The sequence below is a fragment of the Ochotona princeps genome, chromosome 1 (assembly GCF_030435755.1).
Source record: "Ochotona princeps isolate mOchPri1 chromosome 1, mOchPri1.hap1, whole genome shotgun sequence".
Lineage (NCBI taxonomy): Eukaryota > Metazoa > Chordata > Mammalia > Lagomorpha > Ochotonidae > Ochotona > Ochotona princeps.
Window position 1 is genome coordinate 99,541,046 of NC_080832.1, and position 26,845 is coordinate 99,567,890.

A 26,845-nucleotide genomic window follows, 5' to 3' on the forward strand; every position below is an offset into this window, starting at 1 on the left:
AATAATAAGCTGATGTTACAGTCGTTTGCTTATGCTGAGTCAATTTTTATTTACATTTTGTTAATTATTTTTATATTTACAGAATAAGTTTGCTCAGCTTTTAAAAAGTTATTATTTTACTTTATGACACAGTTTCATAGACTCTGGGATTTTCCTTAACCCTTCCCTGAGCCCTCCTCCCATATTGATTTCCTCTATATTATTACAATAGTATAGTTCATAAACAGTCATAATTCCATCATTGCGGGCATGGACCATGCAGAGAGTCCAACATCCTGGTATCAAGATAAATTTAACAGTTTCATTGGAAGTCCATCTTTGATCTGAAAGTAGAGATGGCAGAATATCCTCACATCTAGATATGATAGTCTCCAAGAAACAGTTACTATACATGATGGTTCAGTTTTAAATCACACTGGCAGATAGAGTACAAGGACAATGTCTAAGTTAATGAGAGCCATATTCTGGGTACATTATAAATGTTTTCTTTCACACTTAGAATGGTGTTCCTCAATTTAATACTGTGTTCCTCAATTTAAGATGAGAAAATTTCAGAGGTCGTTTTTTAGTAAATTTATAGGTACATACGGGTCCAGGCCTGTTTGTTCCAAAGTTTCTAATTGTCTACATTGGTGCATTTAATTGAAAATCATCTTGGAGTTGACATTTCGGTGTAGTGAGTAAAGCCACTTCTGTGATGCCAATATACCATGTGGGAGCTGGTTCACTTCTAATGTAGTTTGCTATTAATGGCCTGAGAAGGCAGCACAAGATGGCCCAAGTACTTGTGTCCCTGCCACCCACAGTGAAAATGTGCGTGAAGCTCCTGGTTCCTGGCTTCATCCTATCCCAGCCCCAGCTAGTGCAGTGTTCTGAAGAGACAGACCTCTCCCTCTCTCTCCCTCTCTCTCTCTCTCTCTGTAAATGACTTTCAAATAAAAATAAATATTTTGAAAACACATATTTAAGCCAGGGACATAAGGTGAGAACTATGTGAAAGTATAAACTGAATAGTTTATCCATCATTTCCGTTTTTGATCATAGGTAAAATTTAATGCAGCATCTTTAATTTTTTTTAAAGATTTATTGTTATTGGAAAGCTGGATATACAGAGGAGAAGAGACAGAGACGAAGATCTTCCATCCAATGATTCACTCCCCAAGTGAGCCGCAACGGGCCGGTGCGCGCCAATCCGATGCCGGGAACCAGGAACCTCTTCCAGGTCTCCCACACGGGTGCAGTGTCCCAAAGCTTTGGGCCGTCCTCGACTGCTTTCCCAGGCCACAAGCAGGGAGCTGGATGGGAAGTGGAGCTTCCGGGATTAGAACCAGCACCCATATGGGATCCCGGGGCGTTCAAGGCGAGGACTTTAGCCGCTAGGCCATGCCGCCGGGCCCAATCCAGCATCTTTAAAACATGTATATGAAGATGATGATTGAGAAGACATGCACAATTAATATACTTGCTACCAATTCAGTATCAGGCTTTGATTAAATTGGCTGTGAACTTGGTCTGGTTTAAGGGGAAATGAACTTTTAGATATCATGCCTACATTCTGTAGTCATGCATTGCATTACAAAACCACATGCCCAGCACATTTCAACTCTCATACCTTCTATTCTAATGTCCTGTGTGTTTCCCAAGGGGGAAAAATCAGAATTTGTTTCCAAGTCTACATTTTTTGGTGTGAACTGTGTTTAAAATATTTTTGCAAAACATCCTAGGGTTGAGACTTTGGTATATCTGTACTTTGGCCTTGAAAACTCATGGATAGTGGGTATCTCAGTAGCCCTTTGAGTGGCTGTCGTAACAAACAAAACAAAACATTGATGGACAAATGCTGTTGTCTTTGCCCTACATTTCAGTGAACACAAGCTGAAGTGTTGTGCACCACTTGAGAATTCATTAATGACTACAAGGCCAGCCTCATGTCTACCACAGTTAGTCTACCCCGGAGTTCTTCAGCACTGTAACTGTAACTCACATATAAAAAGAAAGGTAACTGCTCAGTTTATATACAAGCCTTCTCTTTGCTTCTGGGACTTCATTATACTTAGTATCATATCATGCAGTTTTAGAGGTCTTTTCTGGAATGGCTCAGTCTAAACCTTTAGCATTGCTGAAGTTTAGTGCAGTTTTCTTTTCTATTTTCACAAGTTTATTGGGTTGCAATGAAACTGAGAGTAAACTCCTGGGAGAAAGAAGGTGAAAGCAAGTGTAGGAACAAAGATCAGAAGAACCAGGCAGAATAAGGAAAGAGAAAATGTGAGAATAGACAGCAAAAACTGCAGAAGAAAACTATTCCCCTGACCTATCTCCTTTTATGCAAAGAGATATTTTGTTATATTCACTTTAGTTAAGTAAATCACCTGATTATTGGCTTGTCAAACAATAGCACAATTCTTACTCATACTCTGCAGAAGATTTAGATGGTATTAAAATAATGGTCATCTCCTTAATTACTTATTTATTATGATCTGTTGGACAGCAGAGGGAAGTCTTAGGAAATACACAGTTGTGAGTATGCATACGTACAGGTGCATAGACGGAGGAATATTTCAATATCATAGATAATTATAATGTAGAAATGGGAACATGATTTAAATTTGACAAATGCAGCTTTCATATCTCTACTATTTGAAAATGGTGGTAATCTTGAAATATAATTTTAGGAAGAAAAAAAATGATTCTACCACTCCTTTGCAAATAAGAACTTCCTCCAACACTGTACTATGTAGTTATTTAAGAGATTTTTTTTTTAGTTTTTGTTCATGATACATTTATAGCCAAATCAAGACAACTCTCTGCCTTATTCCTTATGGGCAAGATTCAGAATATTATAGCAGGAATGTGTAGATAAATTGTTTTCAACTTAATGTTTTATTTATCATTCTTGTGAGAGCATATTTTTAATTTACATTATACCAAGAGGTTTCATGTTCACTATAAAAGAGTTCAACTAGTAAAAGTAAAAGGATTGTAGGTGAACAAGAAAGCAGGTAAGGCTATAAACATAATCAAATAAAAGTGGTTAACCTTACTCAATTTTCAGTCACAGTTCATTAACTCTATGATAGCATACATTCTTTTTCTTTTTTTAAGATTTATTTATTTTTATTGCTAAGTCAGATATACAGAGAGGAGGAGAGACAGAGGAAGATCTTCCATCCGATGACTCACTCCCCAAGTGACTGCAATGACCGGTGCTGTGCCCATCCAGAGCCAGGAGCCAGGAGCCAGGAACCTTCTCCAGGTCTCCTGCAGGTGCAGGGTCCCAAAGCTTTGGGCTGTCCTCAACTGCTTTCCCAGGCCACAAGTAGGGAGCTGGATGGGAAGCGGGGCTACTGGGATTAGAATCAGCATCCTTATGGGATCCTGGCACACACAAGGCAAGGACTTTAGCTGCTAGGCCATGCCACCAGGCCTGATAGGATACATTCTTAACAATTTTGTGTGACAAATAGCTTAAATTTTGAAAACATTTTATTTGCAGCAAAACTGATACACATAGGCGTTTCTTTCATACATACATATTGAGTTTCTTTTCCTAACATTTAATGTAGGATTTGGCTGTAAGATCTGCTTTGGCATATAAATTCCAGTTGGATTTTCAAAATTTCTATGTCACATGCAGCAGAAATTAGGGAAAAAGACTAGAATGAAGTAAAGGAAGGAATTTGATTCCTTCCCCTTTTGTGGCCAATAAGTCATAATAAATAAATAATTATGGGGATGGCTGAGGAGATAGTTAAGGATCAAGATAGTAGAAGATACCTAATGGGTGAATACATGGCTCGTTGTCACTTGGATGATTAGCTATGGAATCCACCAATTCGATGATTACTAACCTCCTCTCAAGTGAACACCAAAGGAAGCAAATCACACAGTAAACCATAGTTAGTCAAACTTAGTTAAGGTGTTGGATTACACTGCTAAGAACAGAATTCAAGTTTGAAACTAGGATTTCTGAAACTTCTCCTTTCCTTTTCTTTTCCTTTCTTTTCTTTCCTTCTCCATTTAGATTTGTTTATCCTTATCTGAAATACAGAGAGAATGAGACACACACACACACACACGCACACGCACACGCACACACACAGACATCTTCCACCCGCAGGTTCACTCCCCAAATGATCACATTCAAACTCTTTGAACTTTCTAAGTATGTAACCACTAGTGGAGCTTCAACCACTGCGCTCCATTGGCAGTTCCATCATGATGCGTACAACCAGAGGCAGGCTTTTCTACAAACTGGGGAACATGTGATCATATTAAAAAAAAAAAAAAAACCCCAGGGGGTGGTGGCAGGCAGGTATAATCCCATGTAGGCGTTGGTTCTATCAATGACTTCTCTACTTCCAGTCCAGCCACCTATTTATTGCCTGGGAAAGCAGCAGAGCATAATTTAAGGCCTCGGCCCCCTGCATCTACCTGAGAGACCTGGAGGAGACTCCTGGTTCTCAAGTTTGGGCTGGCTCAGTTCAGGTAATTGCAGCTATTGGTGTGAACCAGTGCATGGACGATCTCTCTCTCTCTCTCTCTCTCTCTCTCTCTCTCTCTCTCTCTCTCTCTCTCTGTAACGTGTATTTTCAAATAAAATATACATGAATCATCAAAAAATAATCATTTAGTACAAGTTGTATAAAATGTCAGTTTGTAATATTCCTGCTAAAGAAAATAAATTAGCCATTTTTTATGAATATAAAAAGTTACTATCTGTGTCCACTTCTTTGGTAAACAAATACAGATCTACCTATTAATCTTATTTATTAACTAACCATCATCTCCTTACAGGCTTATATTAATGTGCTTGATTATGTTTTTTCTTCTTTTAATTGATGTTGGATAATTGTAACAATTTTCACTTTGTTACAAGGATAGTGTGCTGATGAAGAAACAGAATAGAAAGAAAAATAATGTGTATCGCTTCTGACAAAGGAAATTTCCACTGTTATGTTGTTGCTATTTAACTTATAAAAAATGTGTATGGGTAGGATAAAATGTGTTACTAGTGAGAGAAGGGAAACTAGCAGTAATTCAACAGCATTTACAATCAAGTTTGAAATAACTGTCAAAAGTTTCCTTCAAATGCTAATAAATAAGTTAGTTATTCTTTTTTCCTATCAAGGGACTGTGCTCTGTGACACACAGTAAATGCTCTGTAAAGGAAAGTTCACATTCCTTTAGGATATGCCTGACTGTAAGCAAAATGGGAAAAGAAGGAATAAGAGATGAAGCACTTGCTGAAGTTATGATGCACTCGAAGGTTCTTTGTGTCTTGGGCTCTGAGAATTCTATCAACAGACCGAGTGAACACAGAGCCCACCAGTGTCCAGGAGAACATGTCTCGGGGAGCTGCCTGACCTGGGCATTCGGGACTGATTGAGGGCTCCCTGGTGCAATTTCCACAGGCCTGGTTTTTGGAAATTATAGATTGTGATTAGAAAAATTAAAGCAAAACTACCATTCTGACAACTATCAACACTGTCAAAATAACCTAAACACATTCTCATCTTTCAGTTATCCTTTGTGCCCCTCTCCTGTTAATTCTTACTGCTTGTAATTAGACACAAGTTACACTCAAAATTCCTAGTAGTATATTCCAGAAAACAAATAATAACACAGCAAAGAATGTAGAGAAGAGTCGCATACTATAGGGATGCATTTTAAGAAATTGTAACTGAATGCACTACCAGACCACATAAAACCCTAATTCAAATCAGATCAGACAATATGACATTATCAATTTTTTCTACCTCTTCTTCATTTTGTTACTATTAAGGGAGTCTTTAGTCATAATTTTAACTCTCTTTAAATTAATTCTGCCAGCTTTTTTGTTCAATATGAAATAACACCATTTGTATTCTTCTATAACAGATTTTCATTGGTATTGGTACTTATTTTATTAATTTAAGTGCATTTAAAAAGTGCTAGTCCACTTTCCAAATGCTTGTACAGGGTAGGACTGAGCCAAAGAAAAGCTGGGAGTTGAATACTCAGTCCAGGTCCTCTCTATGTGCACCAAGCCATCTACGTCTCAGAGTGCAGACTAAAAGGAAGCTGGAATTGTGAGTGGAATAGTACCAGGAATGTAGACACTGTGGTAAGGAAAGCAGACTTTGAATTTTAACTACTGGATCATCTATCATTTGACATGGTGATAGCAGAAGAAGTACAAAAGAATATTTTGGCCCAAATATGAGGCGGCTTCAGAAGGTTCCTGGAAAATATATTTTAGAAAAAAAATAACATATTAATAAGGAGAAATTACAACTGTTACCCCGTAACCAACCTATCATTTGTTTTAAAGATGTGTGTATTTATTTATTTAATAGGTAGTTTTAATAGAGATGAAGAGGCAGAGAGCATACACCTGTGCTTGTTTATTCCCTCGGTGATCAGTGAGCAGGGCTGGGCCACAAGGAGAAGCCAGGTGTTCAATCCAGATCTCCATGCAGTGTGCAGGGAGCCAATTTCTTGAGGCATGACCCTTGCATCTTAGCATCTACATTGTGCAATCGTAGAACTAGAAACAGAGCTGGGATTTGAACCCAGGAAATTTGAAAAACTGTGGATGTTTTAACAGGAATCTTAACCATTAGGCCAAATAGTAAAGCCGAAAGTTATCCTTTAATTCCAATCTTCCGTAAACTTTTTGAAATACCCTTCTTTTCATGCCTTTCCTCATGATTTCCCATGTTGACTATAATTTCTTTTCAAATATTTTATTTTAGCTAAGCATGGTAGCTCCAACCTCAAAAAAGGGATTTATTATTTCTTTTATTAGATTTCCTCTAATCCTTCTTCAGCCCTCTTCCATTCTTATTTCCTGTTATTCTGCTATACCCACATTTAATCACACTCATGTTTTTTCTTTGTGTTTAATTTTAAATAGTTTGAATTGACAGGGCATTAATTCCACTATTTTTTCCTACAGTTTCAAATTTGCTACTGTTTTAATAGATTTTGATTTTTAATTTATTATCCTGGTACCTCTAACAAATTTATTTTGTTTTTAAAAAATACATTTTCCACCTTTCTATCATGTTGACACTAGATTAGACATTCTAGAATATGTGGCATACATTTGCTGCAATGTTTTTAGAAATCATTGTATTCTTATTTAATGCATGCTATTTCTGAGCCTTTTAACATTGGTTAGCCACATCTCTATGTTATACGTTTCTGCTTGTTTGAATGGCTACCAATCAGTTACTAGATGCCAGACAGTGAATTTTAGATAACTGGATGCTAGATTTTCCTTTTAATTCCCCTCCTATTTATGGCTCCATTTTAGGATGTATGTAGCTCAGTTTTATTATTTTGAGGTCTGTAAGAGTTCTTAGGAAGGACAAGGCAGCCTTATTTAACACTTTTCTCTTGCCTGCTCATAATATTTTAGTGATTAGAGGTTGTATTACTTTGCTTGGAGAGTCTACCAGATATTCTCAGTCCTTTGTGAACTCCAGCAATTGCTTTGCCTGTTCCTGTCTTATTCTTTCTTCAGCCTCCTTAGTTCCCTGATACATAAGCCTACTTAAATACTTGGCGAAGAACTCGGGAGACTTACTAACAATCTCCAACATTCAGTTTGTGCAGGTTACTGAATTACAGTTCTCTGTTCTGAAAATGCCAAGTACCTTGGCCTCCCAGAACCTCATATTCTGCCTCCTTAACTCACAGTCTGTCATAATTAGCTTGGCTTGTCCTTCTGACATTGCCATATGGAAACTCTGCAGACAGTAAGCTGGGACACCTCATTAGCTCAGCTTCTCTCTGTTCTGTGCCTGTTGTTTCATGACTAGAACATAGTACTTTGTATAAACTTATGGTTTTACTTTGCACCAGTGGAAAGTAAATCTTAGATAATCCATCATGAGTAAAAGTGGAAATATACTACTCATATCTAATTCTTCTTATTAGCATATTCTTCTCATTTCTAGGGTTGACACACACTGTTCTGTCTCTCCAACCCATTTTTAAAGTCTATGTTAACTTATTTTTATACTCCTACATTGACTGTAATACCTAATGTTTATGATGTAATAGCCATGTGGCAAGCGCCATTCTGGATAATTTAATCTTAGTCTTCACAAGAATCCTGTATGATTAGAGCTGCTGCTATCTATTTTCATTTTACTAAGAAGTGAGGAGGCCAAAAGACCCAGGAAATCAAATGATTAACAGTTGACTGGCTGGGTTAAGAAGTCACATGGTCTGACTTTAGCCTTTGAATTCAACCATCCTACTTTAACTTCTCAGATATCTGCTTTCTGGAATGGTTTAGCTGATACCCAAGTTCTGTGTCAAGTCCTGTTTTTATATGCATCATTAATATCTATGCTTATCCAAAATTAGACTTGCTATTCTATGTTAAAAAGAATGGATCAATAGCATGAACATCATCAAGATGTGCATGTTACTGAAAGTAATATACAGGGTCAATGTGAACCTAATCAAATCCCAACAACAGAGGACAGAGGGTACAAAGTCCAACTGGAAACATAAGACACCACAAATAGCAAAGCTCTCCTGAAGAATGAAAATCAAGTTAGTGGAATCACAATTCCAGATCTCAAGGCACGCTACGGGGCAGTGGTCATCAAAACAGTCTGATACTGGTACAGGAACAGAAAAGATGATGACTGGAGCCGAAAAAACACCACAGAAGTGAACAAAGGTGTTCAGTTTTGAGTTTAACTAGCTAAGTACCATTGCCTATTTTTGCAAGAGAAATCTTGAGAAAAAATATTCTTTGATATGTTAGGTATGTGTGTAGAAAGGATTATGCTTTAAGGACTTGTCCTTGAACGTGAGCCTATGTGTATTCCATCATATAGGACCCCAAATCCAAGGGAAATGGAAATGTGGAGGGGCTTGAGGAAAGGACAAAAAGAAGCAGAAAAGAAAAAATAAACACTAGAGTATTGCTGAAGACAGTGCTTTGTCATTGTACCTATGGCTGGCTTGTTTACTAAAACTCAGCATCTATATTATTGAAAGTCTTGATCTTTTTGGACTGGATGTCATTTTAATTATTGGGCACATATGGATAACTGTCCTTTTGGTTTAAATACATGACTTCACTAAATAAAGTTATGTTTTAGTCATAAGGAAAATTGAGACTGTTTCTAGAAAACTTGAGCCTCTTTCTAGCAATACAAAGATCACAGAATGAGTAAGCATTGGAGAGTGGCTGTATGCCACGCCTGTGTTGTACTGCTTAGATAACAGCTATTGGTGTTTTCCGTATTCATCCAGGCTACACCAGAACAAGGTACTTCTTGTGATCATACTTTCATTTTTATTGGTCTAAATTTATATATGAGACTGGAGTAATTATTGCTTTGTATTTATCAGTCTCAAATAATATTCCCGGGGATTAAATGACAATGTTCTTCATAGTGTTGCAACTGCACACTGGACTTCAAGCTGTGCCTCATGAAAATTTAAGATTTTGCTTAGGTACCACTGAAGCAAACACAGAGAAATGAGCAAGCGAGACCAAGCAGGGCTGTAAGACCCTCACCTTTCCACCAAGAATGCTTTGCTTCCTTTCTTTTATCTGTGAAGAAGGATTTGCATTAAATCATCCTCGTTCCCTCCCCTGATACTGTTATAATGAACTGACCTGAAAATAAGTGCATTAAGTGGCCACAGAACATAAAGACACTAATTAGTTCACTTGGGGATCAAATCCATGATAACAGTCTTATTCATGCTTTCCTCTATCCCCAAAACTGTTCAGATAAAAGCAAAGGGAGAAAATAAATCTATCATATATATGACAATCCTCAAGAACAAACACTTTAAGTTTCAAATATGATCTGGTTGATTCTGTCAGAGGGAATAATTCTATCCTTAGCTAAGAGCAAGTAATAATTGAGTCTGGAGAGCAGCAAATACTGTTTTATAAAAAAAGAAATGCAAACAGCCAGTATATGCTGAAGAGGCCTAGCATCCCTTGAAATCAAATAAATGAATAATAATAATAATAATATAATAAGTGGTATCATTAAATCAATAAAATAAATTGACCAGTTAAAAAACAGCAAATTATTATGATGAAATCATATCACTATGTATAGCTGATAGTACTCATTAGCAGATTATTTTTAAAAAGCATTTTGGCATTTTGTAAAAACCTAAAACATTTTAAAGATTTTTTTTAATTGGAAAGTCAGATATACACAGAGGAAGAGACAGAGAGGAAGATCTCCCATCTGATGATTCACTCCCCAAGCGGCCGCAGCGACTGGATTTGAGTCGATCTGAAGCCAGGAGCCAGGAGCCTCTTCCAGACTCCCACGTGGGTCCAGGGTCCCAAAGCTTTAGGCCATCTTCTGCTTTCACAGGCCCGAAGTAGGGAGCTGGATGGGAAGTGGGGCCGCCGGGATTAGAATTGGTGACCATGTGGGATACTGGTGTGTACAAGGAGAGGAATTTAGCTGCTATGCTACTGCACCAGATTCCTAAAACATTTTTATACTTGATATGTATTCTAATTCCAGAACTAAAAAGTGTTTTTACACGTTGATATGTGTTCTAATTCCAGAACTATCTGAAGTCTATAATCACGTATGTGGGAAAGATGTATATTCATGTTGCAGTTATCAGCAGATATAACATAGGCTTTTTTTTTTTTTCTTTTTTTCTTTTTTTTTTTTTTATTGTTAATTATTTTGCATTATGTGACAGTTTCATAGGCTCTGGGTATCCCCTCCTCCCTCCCCCTCCCCTCCCCCCGGTGGATTCCTCCACCTTGATGCAGTATTACAGTTCAAATTCAATCAAGATTCTTTCATTGCAAACATATACCAAGCATAGAGTCCAGCTACTTATTGTCCAGATTGGTTGAACAGTTTCTTGGGGAGACCTTTTCTGGTCTGAAGTTTGAGCTGGCAGAATATCATCACAGTCAATTAAGAGTCCCAATATAACATCAACAGCAATTTGCAATGTTATGGAGTTGACATGGTTTTGAGTAACCAGTGTATTAAAAAGAAAAAAAATAAATAAAAAAAAAAAAAAAAAAAAAAAAGGAAAACAAGTCCTAGCCACAACCTATGATTAGCTCATTGACATTTCAATTTAGTTCATATACAGGACCGGCTGCTCTATACCTTAAAATGGCCATAAGGCACCATTCAGCTGTTTCGTGTCCACTTCATCTTAGTATTTAGCCAGTTGTTGTGTTGAAGTAAAATTTTGCTGATCTTGGCAGATTTTAGGATAATCCAGACTGGCTTGTAATTCTAACAAGATATATGTCAACATTTAAGTTTAAGGGGAAGAAACACAAATTTACTTTCTGGAATTAGCAATACATTATATAGCTATTACAGTAATACAGAAAAGAGAAAAACTTGATCAACCAGGCCTAAATGAGACACTTGACTTAGAACAAAAAGGGGGGCCTATCAAGGGAGCATGCCAATGACACCAGTGCAACCTAACTGCTGTGTCTAGTACATATTTGTGAGAAAAACATTAATAGCAGATTCAAGATTTTTCTTTTCTACTTCTTGGAAGAACAATACTAGTTTGGAGGTATTGTTAGGGTATGACTTTAGCAATTCACTGAGGGAAATCATATTCCTCTGTCCCTTTTTGGCTCTAGCAAGATTGAACAACAGTGACTATGAGTAACATTATCAGCAGCAGAAGTTTCTAATCTGCATCTCCATGCACCCTATCACGCTCTGAAACAGATGGTCCATGCTATTTCTTTTCAACGGAGTACTAAGATTGAATATTTGGCTCATGTTCTCTATATCCTCAGTTCCCCACCCCCCCATATCCTCAATGTTAAGGGATTTTTCCATGACCACAGTAAGATACAAGTTCATACAAATGATTGGATTTATGTTCAAATATATGAAGCATTATTTTAATGTAAAAATTTACTGAAGTAATACTAATATTTGATCACCTGTGATTGCTGTAATACTACAGACAAGTGGCTGGCATGATCACCGAAGTTGGCAAAGCTTTCTGGAAAAGCTAACACTTATTTCTGAATCTGAATGTAAACAAGCATTGACAGTGCTCACAGCAGAATTGATTTTAACTTTTAAGAAAGAGACAATTAGAAAAGTACACGTAATACTCAAACGAGTCTTGGCCAGTCTGTATGTTGATTTTGCAAATATCATGAATGATATTTCCTGACTTTCAATTTAAAAGATTCTAACTTGTGTCAAGAATTATGGCATAATGTGTATGGAAAGCTGCCACTTGCAGTGCTGGCATTCCATAAGGGCAGTAGTTCACATCCTGGCTGTTCCACTTTGGATCCACCTCCCTGCTAATGGTCTGAGAAAAGCAGTGGAAGCTGACCCAAGTGTTTGAATCTCACACCCACTCGAGAAACTGATTGAAACTCCTGGATCCTGGCTTTGATCTGGTGCAAAGTTGTCCATTGTGGTCATCTGGGGAGTAACTTAGCACCAAAACCTATCTCTCCCTCTTTTAATGCAACTCTAACTTTCACAACTAAAATAAATAAATCTTCATTAAGAAAAATCTAACTTTAAGCTCAAACCTAAATAGTTGGAAATATTATTATACATGAGATTTTTATAACCAACACAGAAAAATCTCATCTTCTGATTGTTTTGACGTAATAATTAAACATTTTGTGTGCACTTAAAAAAGATTTATTTTATTTTTAGTAGAAAGAGGAGGAGAGACAGAAAGGAAGATTTTCCATCCATTGATTCCCTCCTCAAGTGACCGCAATGGCCGGAGTTGAGTTGATCGGAAGCCAGAAGCCTGGAGCTTCTTCTGGGTCTCCCACATGGGTGCAGGGTCCCAAGGCCTTGGGTCACAGGCAGGGAGCTAGATGGGAAGCAGGGCTGCCGGGATTAGAACCAGCGCCCATATCGGATCCCAGTGCATGGAAAACAAGAACTTTAGCTGCGAGGGTACCATACTGGGCCCTTCTGTGCACTTTTGATAGCATATATGCAATATGCTTTTAATATTTGAGAATTTATTTTGAAGAAAGTGTTGTTTCTATGTGAGGTAGAACTCTGGCAGAATTTTTCTTACGATCTGATGAAGCATCTCAAGAAACTAAAACAGTAGGGCACATATTCCCAATGATGAAAATTGTGCTCAATTTAAATACTAAATGAATATTAATAGGACGCTTGGTTCCCTTTCAAATGCCTTCCTGTTTTACTGTCTTTCTTGGGTCAGGGGTCTTTTAGCTGAGTTTTGAAGAGTTTACAAGTCTTATCGTCTATAAAATTATGCAAAAAAAAAAAACTAAACATATCCTGTGAGACTCTCTAGAATAAATTGTATTAATTCATCTTAATTCTTGTATTTGCTAAACTGTTCTTCCCCTTGCTATGCCTCATGCATTCAATTATGGGAAATGGGAATGCCTTAAAATACCACATCCTGGCATAAAATGTTTTCAAAATCTTTAGGGGACATTAATTTGCCTTTAATAACAAATCCAAAATTGTGCCTACTGGGCTTCTCCAGCGGAAACAAAGCTTGCACATTGCTATGAAATGTTTGTCATATGGTTGATCTCTGTCAAATGGAGACTAGCTCTGTAGCTCACGAGAGACAAGAGGGAGGAAGGACGGAAGAAGTCAGCGCTCAAAGGTGTGAAGCACATTTTTAAAAAAAAATTTTTTCCTGGAAGATATATTTTTTTATGACAACAAGATTAAAGTGTTTTATTTTTCATTTCTTCTCTCCCCAGGCTTTACAAAATGTAGATGCTCTTTTTTCAAGCTAGAAAATTAGAGCTATGATTATCTTAAAAACGTTCCACATGTCAGATTTTTTCCTCAGCATGTAAAACACCTCTTTGTAGTGCCTCATGCCGCATTTCCACTTCTGTAAGACATACCATGGAGAACACCTTTTCCGAAAGAGTCAGCATCGAGGAGTGTCATTCCATACCAATTGATTCTAAGTCTTTTTACTTTGTTTTCCACTGAGCACATATTTGCTACTTTTTGGAGAACAATAAATGTAGTTTAGCCCTGAAATAACCAAAGAGAATCAAAGAACATTTTGCATCTACTAGTGCTTCAACACCAGCAAAAAAAATTGAAACTTGATAATCACAAATGTATGATCATATATTTGAGTATGTCAATAAAATATAATTTATGAAAAGCCTGATTACAACAAATATAATGTTTCAATATTAATAGATGATAATAAAACAAAAATGTTTATCACTCTTATATAGAAAAAAATTTAAATGGGTGAGATTTTTAGACATTATTGCATAGTTTTTAATTTGAGATATATAGAGAGACAATGAAAGAGAAGGAGAAAGACAAAGAGACAAAGGAGAGAGATATCTTCTGTCATTCGCCAACTCTCTGTGACAGCAAGAAATGGGCCAGCACAAATTCCAAAGAGGTCAGGACTCCATCTGCATCTACCAAATGGTTGGCAGGATCCCAAGAAATTCAGCCACCACCTGCTGCTGTCGAGGGTACACATAACAAGAGGCTGAAATTGGGCATTGTACCAATGCTCAAACCCAGGCATTCCAATATGGGAGAGGGGCATCTGAACCTGTAACTTATGTTGTTTCATCTTCTGTGTCAAGTTCCTTCCTGTATGTAACAATATTTTTAAGCATTCTGTTCATTTCTTTATTTTAAAGAGAGGAAGAAATAGGAAGAGAAAGAGCTTCCATTCTCAGGTTCACTTCCCAAGTACCCATGTAGCCAAAATGGGCCAAGTGGAGCTCAGGATCCAGGATCCCACCCGATTCACTGTGTGTGCCTAGAGCACAAATACTTGGATCCTTACTAGCTGCCTTCCATGTGCATCATCAGGAAGCCGGATAACAAGCACAAAGTTATCAACCATCACAATGTAATGCAAAATTTTTCTTATTTTTTAAAGATTTGTTTATTGTTATTGGAAAGGCAGATGTAGAGAGGAGAATCAGAGACAGAAAAAATCTTTCATTTACTGGTTCACTCCCCAGATGGCTGCAACATCTAGAGTTGAGCTGATCCAAAGCCAAGAACCAGGAGCTGCTTCTGGGTCTCCCATGTGGGTACAGGGTCACAAGATCTTGGGGCATTCTCTACTGCTTTCCCGGACAATAGCAGGAAGCTGAATATAAGTGGAGTAGCTGAGGCATGAACTGGTACCCATATGGGATCCCAATTCTTGCAGGAGAAGAATTAACCAGCTCAGGCATTGTACTGGCACTGAAATGTGAAGATTTGTCTAAAACAACAGTGGGTGTATTCTTCTGGGGACTTCCTCAAGTTTATTTTACGTTTTCCACAGCCTGGTGCTCTGAACAGGATGTTTTAAATAATCCTGAGTTTCGCAATCAGGACATCTTTCGGGACATCAATTTGAGGATGCTGGAAAAGATAGGTAGCATTTTTGCTCCTTGCTTATCCTAGATATGTAGAAAGTTTAAAAGTTAATATGAAGTTTAGAGATCTATTGATCACCAGAACCTCTAATTTGGTGCTGATAACTATAGTGCCGAGAGGGATTTGTCAATCTGAAGATACAACTAGAACTTCTTTATAACTATACATTGAAAATGGTATATTTCTGTACAGATGTCTTCTGGCAAACATTTAAGTGTCCTTTTCTACTTCTCTTTTCTTTGGTGAACTAGAACTTCGAATCCCCATTGTTTTGACTCTATCAGAGAGACCTGAACCAGATGAAATGCCAAAAGATTTATCTGTTTTTTATTTCAAAGGAAATGTGAAAAGGAGAGGCAGACACACACACACACACACACACACACACACACACACGGAGAGAGTGAGAGAGAGAGAGAGAGAGAGAGAGAGAGAGAGAGAGAGAGAGAGAGAGAGAGAGGTAACTTTTGTTCTCTAGTTTACTCCCCAGATCATAGGTGCTACATGCTGAAACCAGGAGTCCAGTACTCTATCTGGGTCTCCTACATGGGTAGCAGAGTTCAGCAGCAGAGTTTCCAAGACTCTACTTGGTGCTGTGAAATGAGATGCTGACATTGAGGAGACAGCTTAGCCCAATGCACAACAATGCTAGCCCTACCAATAACAAATCTTAAATTTAAATCCTACTCTAGAGACTTTTAAGAGAGGTCTGTATGTGACAAGCTAGCTTTCACTCGATGAGTTAAGATTGTTCTTCTACTGATTATCAAAAGTTCTAGTGGGTGTTTCAAAATTTTTCTGATTGTCAGTTTCAGAAACTCTTTTATTCTCACTAGCGTAAGTTTTGTTAATTGAGCGACTTCATTGGTAAGCTGTTTTTATCTGGCAGTCATTACTTCTATACAACTCTTTGGGCATTTTAAGCATCATCCTTTAAAGGCTTCTATGTAAGTTGCTGTATTTTCTGATAATTTACAGTGCTATCGTTTGTAGTACTCACAAATAGGTGGTTAAAAATCTTCAGTCTTTTGGTTGCCAAATCATCATTTATCTTGATTGACAAGGATATTCAAAGTTTCCAGATGAGATTTACATCAGCCTTTTCTCATTTTTATTCATGCCACTGAATCTGTTCATCCAGAGTTAAAGACTCCTTACTTACTAATAAAAACATTCCTATGAATCTCAAAAAATGCCATTCCTTTGTTGAACAAATAGGTGGATGAATGAATTATGTGCTTTTTCATTAGACAAGTGTGCCCCATAGACTGTTTCCCAAACTATGATCAACAGGACACACACAATGGAATACTCATTGTTTCTTACAGTATACTTGGTTCTAATGACAGTCAGTCTCTAAGATGGCCCCAGATGACCTCTACCTTTTGGTAACCATGTTATTGTATAACTCCTCCGTTTCAACCAGAGTTAGGATATGGTAGGAATGATGGTTTGTCACTTGTATGAAAAGGATCTTCCATCTTGGTTTCTCAGCCTCTATGTCTCCTGGATGGCTTATTTTGGCAGGAGCCAACTTCCACATAGAAGAACTTTAGGAAAAAGAAGCCCACAGGGCAAGGAAATGAATATCTATGGTAAGAGTATTGATTATTGAGGTAATACTACTGAGTATTGTAGTTACCTATCAAAAGCCATGTGCATAACACACTTCAGAAATGACTTCCCATGATCTGATCATTCCTTCAATGATAAAACCCCAGCTGACAATATAAAACCAGGCTTGCAAGGGACTCTAAGCAAGAATCACTTTTCTCTAGACTTCTGACTCAGTAATGGTATGAGATATAACTTCTCGGTGCTTTACGTTGCTTTGGTTTGTAGACATGGACTTTACTAATTCGTACTAAGTAGCTCCTGCGCTTTAACATATTAGCAGTGTCAGTTTCTATTCAATGACTCATTTTGCTGCCTAAGAATGCTGGAATTGTTTTTGTTGTAATGACTGCATTTTTCCATCAAACTTTTGAGACTAGAACAATGTTGAAATTTTGACATCTGTGACTTAATGTGATTTCACTTCTGAAAAAAATAATTAAAATATTTTTTATCTTTAAGTTTAACCAAAAAAATTAGAAGAAATTTTTACCATATTACTTGAATAAATAGAAAGCAGTAAAACTTCTTTCTCTGTAGTCCATTTTCCATTACCAAAGCATAGGACCCAAATTTCTAAGATCAAAGAAAGTCTTTTCTATTTTTTCAAAGCTAGTAAGCCATTAATATCCATCCCTGTAAAGTAATCCAAATGAATATTTCAAAAGTGACTTGTATAATTAGCAGAATTCCGCAACAGTGTCAGCCATCATCTGAGGCCTGTCTGTAGGGGAGTGAGAGGAGCCCAGGGTGCAAGCCACAGGCAGCGGTGACTTGGTAGAGTCGCTTTAGTGCTTCTGAATTGAAGTTGCTTTATTTCTAAATTGAACATGCCTTTTTTTTCCTTATGAAATGGGAATTAATTAACAACTTTAAAGAGCTGCTTTGTAAATTTTGAGCATTTTGTGGATGAATGTTACTATCATCACCTTGGATTTATAACCATACCACAGAAGTCAAAAGTATTACCTTCCGCTCCTATCGGTCAAGTTTCACTTATAAACACACTGTAAGAAAATAAGTCAATTTTTAAATAGGAATCTAAACTTCTGTGTGTGGTAGTAGAGAAGCAAATATTCACAACAGAAGTTCTAGGACCAAAGACATGTTCTTTGACCAGCACTCCAGTAAGCCTTAATTAGATGCAGTGTGTGTGCAGAGTTAGAGGACAACAGAAATATTGTTGGGAACTTCCAAAAAAGAGTAGTCCCTGTTGATAAAAATCCTATGAAATTACAGCCAAGTGTGGTAGTGAGCTGACTGCTGTTGTTAATCAACAGAAGCAAAAATTAGGAAGAAAGCTGGATGTGAAACACAGGCAGGAAGAATAAAATGGAATGTTTCAAAACGTAGGCAGTTGTGTGTTTCGGTATATATGACTCACATATCCCATGGTAGTCTGTTGCCTCTCGATAGCCTTTCTACAACTTCTTTCTTTTCTCATTTTTGTAACAGCTATTTGTACATGTCAGGAGTACGGGGAGTGAACTGAGGAACTTTAAAATGGCTTCTGTCAAGAATTCTTTCTTATTTGTCAGCACTCATTGCTACTTCTCTTTTAATTTCTGTGAAAAATAATTTTATTAGAGTCAACACACATCAAATAAAGATCTCTTGTTTCTAAAGTATTTGTTTTTTTTATATGTGCTTTATTAGACTTTTTGAAAACCACCTGCATTCAGCTGTATGCCTCCAAGAACCTCATTGCCATCCTCATCTTAAATGTATTGTGTGGGGGCCTGCATGGTAGCCTAGTGGCTAAAGTCCTCTCTTTGTATGTGCTGGGATCCCGTATGGACACCGGTTCTAATCCCTGCTATTCCACTTCCCTTCCAGCTCCCTGTTTGTGGCCTGCGGAAGCAGCAGAGGATGGCCCAAAACCTTGGGACCCTGCATCAACATGGGAGACCCAGAGGAAGCTTTTGGCTCCTGGCTTTGAATCAGCTAAGCTCCAGCCAGTGTGACCCCTTGGGGGCTCAAGCAATGGATGGAAGATCTTCCTCTCTGTCTCTCCTTTTCTCTCTAAATCTGAATTTCCAATAAAAATAAATAAATCTTTTAAAAATATTGTGGGATGTAGGGTCCAGAACTTGATATCTCAAGCAATGATACATATCTTGGAAATCTACAAGTAAAATACATTGAAATCACCTCAGGATATTTAAATAAAAGAAAAAGCAAGGTGCCTGAATGTTATCACTAGAGACCTTAATTAATCAATTTTTTTAAAAGATTTTATTTTGAAAAGCAGATTTACAGAGAGAAAGAGACACAGAGAAAATTTTGCATCTACTGGTTCATTCCTGCAGCAGCTGGAACTGAGCTGATTCAAAGTCAGCAAGCAGGAACTTTTTCAAGTCTCTCATGCAGGTGCAGGGTCCCAAGGACTTCCGTGATGCTTCACTGCTTTCCCTAGCCACAAGCATGTAGCTGGTCAGAAGTGGAGCAATGGGACGTGTACTGGCACCCATACGAGGTATGCACATGGATATGCAGAATTAGCCAGTTGAACCAATGTGCTGGCCAGCTTGTATTTAGTTTTAGGAATATTTTCTTTATATTCAAGTTAGGTAATTTGCGTCTGCATACCAGGGAACCTAAAATTCTTGGACAGTCTGTCTTTGCTAGCTAGCGATAGCTAGACATAGTTTGTTCAGTGAAAATATGTCTAAATGGAATTATGTAACAGGAGATTTTCATACATGAAGAAACAGGATTGAAAGCCATATGATAAAATTAAGCATTAGTTTTTGAGCAGCTGAAATATAATTGAATCCCTATCATGGTAATCTATGAATATTACCAGAAAAACTGACATTGGACTGGATCAAGGCCAGAAGCCAGGAACTCAACTCACATCTTCCTTGTGGTTGGGACACAATCACTTGGAACATCATTCTTTCCCAAGTGCCTGCATATCAGGAAGCTAGATTCAGAAACAGCCAGTGTTCAATCCCAAGGATCCTGAGATGGATGTAGGTTCCTTAACTGGTGTTTAACATTCATTAAGATAAGCTGACCAAGTATTACTACATCATGTTCTCAACAATCTCCAGTTCTGTGTTGGAACAACAAGTTAACCTGTTAAAACCATTTTTAAAGTGAATTGAAGTGACTATAATAAAGAACACTTACATATGACTAACATAAGACCATTAATGCTTTCAGTAACATCTAATATAATTTTTAACACCATCCTATGCTGTAAAAGTTATGATTCTTTTCCTACAGAAATAGAACCTGTAAATGAGTGAGAGAGGATACATGGAAAGTGGCATAACTACAATGTAAATACATGCAGTGTTCAAGGTCCCAACCAGTTCATGCTACCATTCTTTCACCTATCCATCCATTCTTTCATCCATCTGGAAACAATGATATTCATTTCACTAAAACGTGCTCATTATTATCTATTTGTCCTTTCAGACCATTATTTGCCCTTCTCTGTCTGTTCTGTATGACATAAAAAATGAACATACTACTACTATCTTAGCATGTTCATTTCCTGGGGAACTTCTTAGAGAATTGTCAGAGGATGGTATTATGATAGAGGATATGAGAGGAAAAGAAAGTCCACCTATTTTTATTCACTTACTCCTTGGATACAATTGTATTCTTATATGACTATTGCTTTTGCCTTATTGTCACTTCCTACAAAGTTCTGATTTCAATTATGTTTGTTGACTCATGGACATGTGTACCTGTGTAGCTTATTCTAAATTATGTTATTCAAGAATTCCTAACATTTTTAGATTGAGTGATTTGACAGTAAATTTCAGAAGTCTTGTATTTTCATCAAAAATGGAAGTTTTTTCCCCAATAAAGGCCCCAATGGCATACAGTTTAAAAAAAGGAAATAGGATGAAAGAAAAGAGAAAAAAGAGATAGAAAGAAAGAAAGAAAGAAAGAAAGAAAGAAAGAAAGAAAGAAAGAAAGAAAGAAAGAAAAGAAAAGAAGATTAAGTTAAGAGAAAAAAAAGAAAAGAAAGAACACTTGGGATCATGGCGTTGAAGTCAGGTCTCTCCCTCTCTGCTCCATGTACTTTGTCAACTACCTGATCTTGCAATTGTTTTAGATTGCCACACCTGCTCTTGTATGTTGGTTTGGGTGCTTGAATCCAGGAATCTAAATGTCTGTTGTTTTAGTCTGATATTAGAAAGTAGAGTAACAGAAAACCAAGGTTGGCATAGAAAAACGTCATCTAGAGACATGAAGTTCTCCAGAGATGAAGAAAAAAGGTTTGCCTCTGGGTTTCTAATTCCTGATTCTAATCTATTTGAGTATAAAAAATTTTAAAAAAAAGTTATGCCAAAGAAAACCACAAAATATGAAGTTTCAGCTCTATCTATAGCAGAATTTGCATCTAAATGGTACAGTCTGGTTTTAAATTTAGGAACGAACGTAAATTTAGTTACATTTAAAAAAACATTTTTCCCTAAGTTATATAAATGAGAGTCTAAGATTTGAAAGTTTAAAACATTGTTTTATATATAAATAACAGTATTTTCAGGGTATTGGAAAATTTTAAGAGTGAGTATTTTCAACAATATTTTGTGGTGTAATACTTACTAGGTTTCAATAGCAAGTTTTAAAATTGTGTGTGTGTGTGTGTGTGTGTGTGTATGTGTGTGAGAGAGAGAGAGATGAGGGTAGGGAGACATCTTCCATTTACTGGTTGACTCCCAAATGCTGGCCACAGATGGGCTAGATCAGTTTAACCCAGGGGCCAGGACCTCCTGCCAGATCATGTGGAGAGGGGGTACAGATTCAAGTATTATAATGTTCAATATAGTTAGTTCCAAGGTTATGTAAATTTAGGTTAATTTACTCAGAAACCTTGCTTTTTTTTTCTTGACAAATGTCAGCTCTAATCATCTTTGTTTTAGAACGATGACATAGATATTAATTGTATAAAGAAATGTGCTGAACAAAATCTAGAGAATGGAATCCTACAGAGATAAAACACCAGTTATTGACAGCAAAGATCCATACATTCAACAATATTTTTAATAAAATCATGTAGTGACAGATTATTACCAATATGCTCACTTTATTTAAGCTGTTTTTGGAACTAAAAGAGCAGAAAGTATTAAATTTGCTTTACATTTAACATTACTTCATTTGTTTTCTTCCAGTGACTGAAACTTAAAGGTATTTTAAATTCCTGTAACTCCCTAAAATATTATTTTCTGTTTCACTTTTTGATAGCTATTTCCTAGTTTAGCAGTTTTCAATAAAATAACCATCAAACAGCAGGTTTGGTTTTTGATTTGTTTTGAGTGGTGCACACTCCAAACTACAACATCTTGCAAGTTTCTACTGCATGCCAAAGATTTATGGGTGACAAAAATGACCCCTATCTAATATTTCAAATATCAGAAGTGATAGGCATGGGAAAGAAAATGAATGGCAAGCTGAGCATGCTAGAGTAGGCTAAATGCTTCAGCATAGGTATGAAACAGGGAAAACTTTGCCTTATTCTCAGCTTCATCTCACTTCTTTAGAGTTAAAACAATACTATGTGAACAGCATCATGAAGTGGAATGAGGTGTGATGACTGAAGTTTCAACAGAAAAATTATGTGAAATAAACTGTATGACCAGAGATTGTAAAAATCATAGCAAATCTGACAGAGCTGGCTTGTAGCTGAACACTGGTAAATGTTTTTATTACATTTATATTTTGTTTGTTATTTATGATTGTTATAATTTATCTATTATTATAATTTATAAATTAAAAAATTGTCAGAAGCAGAATGCCTTGCTTAATTTGTATCCAAGGTAGTGCCAGTAATACAGAATTCCCAGTGCCCTGTCAATGCACTTCAACCTTTCCTTGTTGAGTCTTTCTTAATTGACTCCACTGAAGCAAATCCAATTTCTGCTCTCACTTTTTGTACACACATGTGAAGAATGCTAAATTTAAACTATATCTCCTCAATTTGGTACTGTCGACTCTTGACACACCAGACAGAATGAGATCACCTGAATTTGCTTTATATCTTATTTTAAGACCATTTAATTGGAATGATTTTTGTGTCATTGTTTCAGGATAGTATAAAGCAATATCCTAGAGGTGAAAAACAAATACATTATTCGATTCCATCATCCAGTCTCTCTGAAACTACCTTCTTTGCTTTGTTTGCCTGATTTGATTTATATATGAGATATAAGTGTCAATAATTTGTTTTTGATGGGTGCAATACTGCCAAGAAAATGGATATAGTTGAACATTAGGCTATAAAGCGGGTAAGAAGTATAATTCAGATGGGCTTCATGACACTAGTCCCATATCTGACACACATTCTTTTCATTTCCAATTTCACTGGAACAAGCAGAAAGAATGGTTTCCAATCTGTCCCAGCTCATAAAAATAGACCTGTGTTTAATTCTTTAGGACCTAAAATTGTCCTTTGGATATTGTCAGCCAATCATCCAAGGAAAACATTCCTAGCCAAAGTAATAGAAATATACTAGGTACTGAGATGGCTGAAATATTACTGTTTCCTTGATTTTAACGATGACACAAAGTCCTGCAGAAGACCAAATGTAATGATAACAGCGAGATTGCCTGGCACTTCCATTTCTTTGTATTAAATTCTGCTCTTTTATCAGCACCATATTTTAGCTTGTAAACATTAACACTTTTTTTAAATTAGTAAAACACCTAATCACAAGTCCCAATTTCTTAAAATATACTAAAGCAACTGTTCATGAAAGTCCAAATCTCATGCAGTTGTAGCCAACCATCTTACATGAAAGCTGCAACTGTTACTTCTTATTACAGTTAATGATGGAGCATGGGGGATTAAATTAAACTCTATGCTGTCATCCCAGATCAGAAAGTTGGACTATAAATCCGCACTTCCAAAGCACAGAGACTGATGGAAAATCAGCTTCATAACTCTTGAAATTTGGATATTTTCTGTGAAAATGTATTGATCATGTCACATCAAACTTGTTACACAAAAGTAAAATGTCTTTACAGGCATTAAGGTATTTACTTTTTAAATCTGAACATTGAGACAGAACTGTTTTCATTTAAGTTTACTGGGTAAAAAAGAACATGTACTCCATTTACTTAAATTCTCTATTGAAGCAATGGTAGAGTTTCTAATTTTCCTGTTCTGTATCTGGAAAAGAGAAAACATGATCTCATGTATGTTCAATGCATTCCAATTAATAAGTGCATAAAGCTGGGTTGGCTGCACAACTCTACTATAAAGCACATTCCTTTGGTGAAGCCCCAACATATATTTATATTAAATACTATATTTGCATTAAAATTCCTATATTTTCTTTTTTTTCTTACTTAATAAATGACTTTTAAGGAACTGCATAGTCTGCCTAAGATACTGTGACCATATATGTGACAATGAATCGGGAAACCCAGTTTTGGTAGAATTGTTAGACTAAAAAGCAACCACTACTAATATTAAGAAGGCTCTCAGTTAATAACTAATATGAATTAATCTGTTTTGATTACTGAGCTTTTAGTATTGTATGTTAATCAAAATAAATTATTCGAACTCTTTACTCTGTTTTAAGCCTTGCAGTCATTGACAAGAGAAATGTGAAGTAGAGAGTCATATTTACACAATTCTTGTATAAATATAGTAGATGCTTAGAGGAGAAGCCTGCTTTATAGATATTTGACTTGATTTTCTATCATAAGCTTAAAAACGAATTCAGGCTATGGAACATAACAAATTACAATAGGAAATGAGTAAGTTTTCCCAAAGAGGAGACAAGATAAAAGTAGAGAATTTAAGAAAGAAAGAAAGAAAGGAAGGAAGAAAGAAAGAAAGAAAGAAAGAAGGAAAGAAAGAAAGATAGATTAAGTGTAGTGGGATAGTGGGAACTGTGACAGCAGCCCCAATACTGGTCCAGCTCCCTTCTGCTGCACTGCAGCCTTGGGCTTATTAACTCTTCTTAATTGTCCCCACCCTGCCCTCACTGCTCTTCTTGTGATGACAGCTTAATTGATGCAAGAATCTAATATACTTAAGTAATTTTTAAACAGTCTGTTTTCCCAGAAACTCCTTTAGTAAGTGGATAAAAATATGACAGAAAACATAGTTTCTCATGGCAACATATTGCTTGGATGCATTTGCATTAATATTTGGTAACATTTTTCTCATTTTTCTTTTTTGCCCCTTGTTTATCTACCTTTGGTTCTTTTTATCAATTTCTATTTTAATTTATTTGAGATTCATCACCAAATATGTCATCTATATATTGTAAATTATAACTTTTTGGAGACAGTTATAGTGATGCGGTTGGTTAAGTCACCATTTGTACAAACTGCCATCCCGTTATTTGGTACCTCTTTGAATCCAGGCAGTTCTGACTGATTCAACTCCCCATTAGTGTGCTTGTATGAGTAATGAAAGATGACTCAGCTATTTGGGCCTCTGCCACCCACAAGAGAGATATAGAATGAGTTTATGACTCCAGACTTCTGCCTGATCCCAATCTAGGTGCTCTAGTCATTTGGGGAATGAACTATACATGTATATTATATATTATATATATTAACAAGTGCAGTTTTGTTTGCAATCTCGGCAGGCACTACCATTTATTTGCTATTTGCTAGTGTAACTCTTTATTGTCTTAGTCCCCAACATATACTTAGAACAGAAAATGGAACTTTTCTTAAATATTTTTGTACATTGGAATTAAGCACGGTTACATAAGGCTTCCTCAAAGTCCAAAATGAGTTTCTTGTTCTGGCTCTTTAGATAAATAGTTCCTGACCTACTTACACTTATGAGCAGTCAGTTGAATCATCGTTGGATTGCTAAAATAGAGAATGTCTCACTGTCTAATTTCTTTTATTGAAATGACACTAAAAATCATTTTTATGATATCGATTTGAACAATCATTACAGTGAACAATATGATAGGTTATAGAAAGCAATGTAAGTGGTAAATAATGAACTACAATATCATTGATTATGCCATTAGATGGGTTTACTGTCAATACCACTTTTACACTAAATATATCAGTAGATCTGATAATACAAGTTCCTTTTGAGAGTTGAGATTATTAAGGGGTAAGTTGATTTCAACATAATTGCAACTGTATCTTGTTATTGCCTCACTAACCTCATGCTATTTTAAGTCAGGAGAGAGAATGAGATACATACATTTCTATTTTTTCTCTCCTTTATTTTGTTTAAATTTTTTTGTATCAATGCTTGTCAAATAAGAAGAATGGAAAGAGAATGAAGAGAATGAAAAATATTTGTTCTCCATAAGATTATTCAAATTAATTTAAGAGATGCACAGTTGCCTAGGGATAGAAAGCCATCCTTTTGAAAGTCTTTGCTACATTTTTTTTTTACTGTTTTCCAGTTTGGAGATTAAAGGTGTTTTTAAAATATTAATTTATTGTTTCAAAATCAGAGTTACATAGAAAGAGAGGAGGCAGAGACTAGAGTCCGCAGGTTAACATACTGCATGTAATGGTGTTGTCCTACATGTTTTTGGTCTAAGTCCCATCTTCTTCATTTCCAGTCCAGCTCCCTGCTTGAGTTCCTGCGGAAGAAGCAGAAGGTGGACCACTACTTAGGACTATGAACCCACATGCCCAACCAGACAGTTATTGGTTCTTGGTTTCAGTGTGGCGTGGTCCAGAACATTGTGACCTGTCTGTTTATTGTTCTCTTTGGAACTCTGTCCTTCAAATAAGTAAATCTAAAAAAAAAAAAAAAAAAAAAAAAAAAAAAACAGAAAAGGAAAAACTACTTTTAGAAAGTATTTCAGAATCTTTATAGGAGCAAGAAAATGAGTAAATGTTTTCATGAACTTTCGAAACCATGTGCTAGATAGGATATGATCCATTTG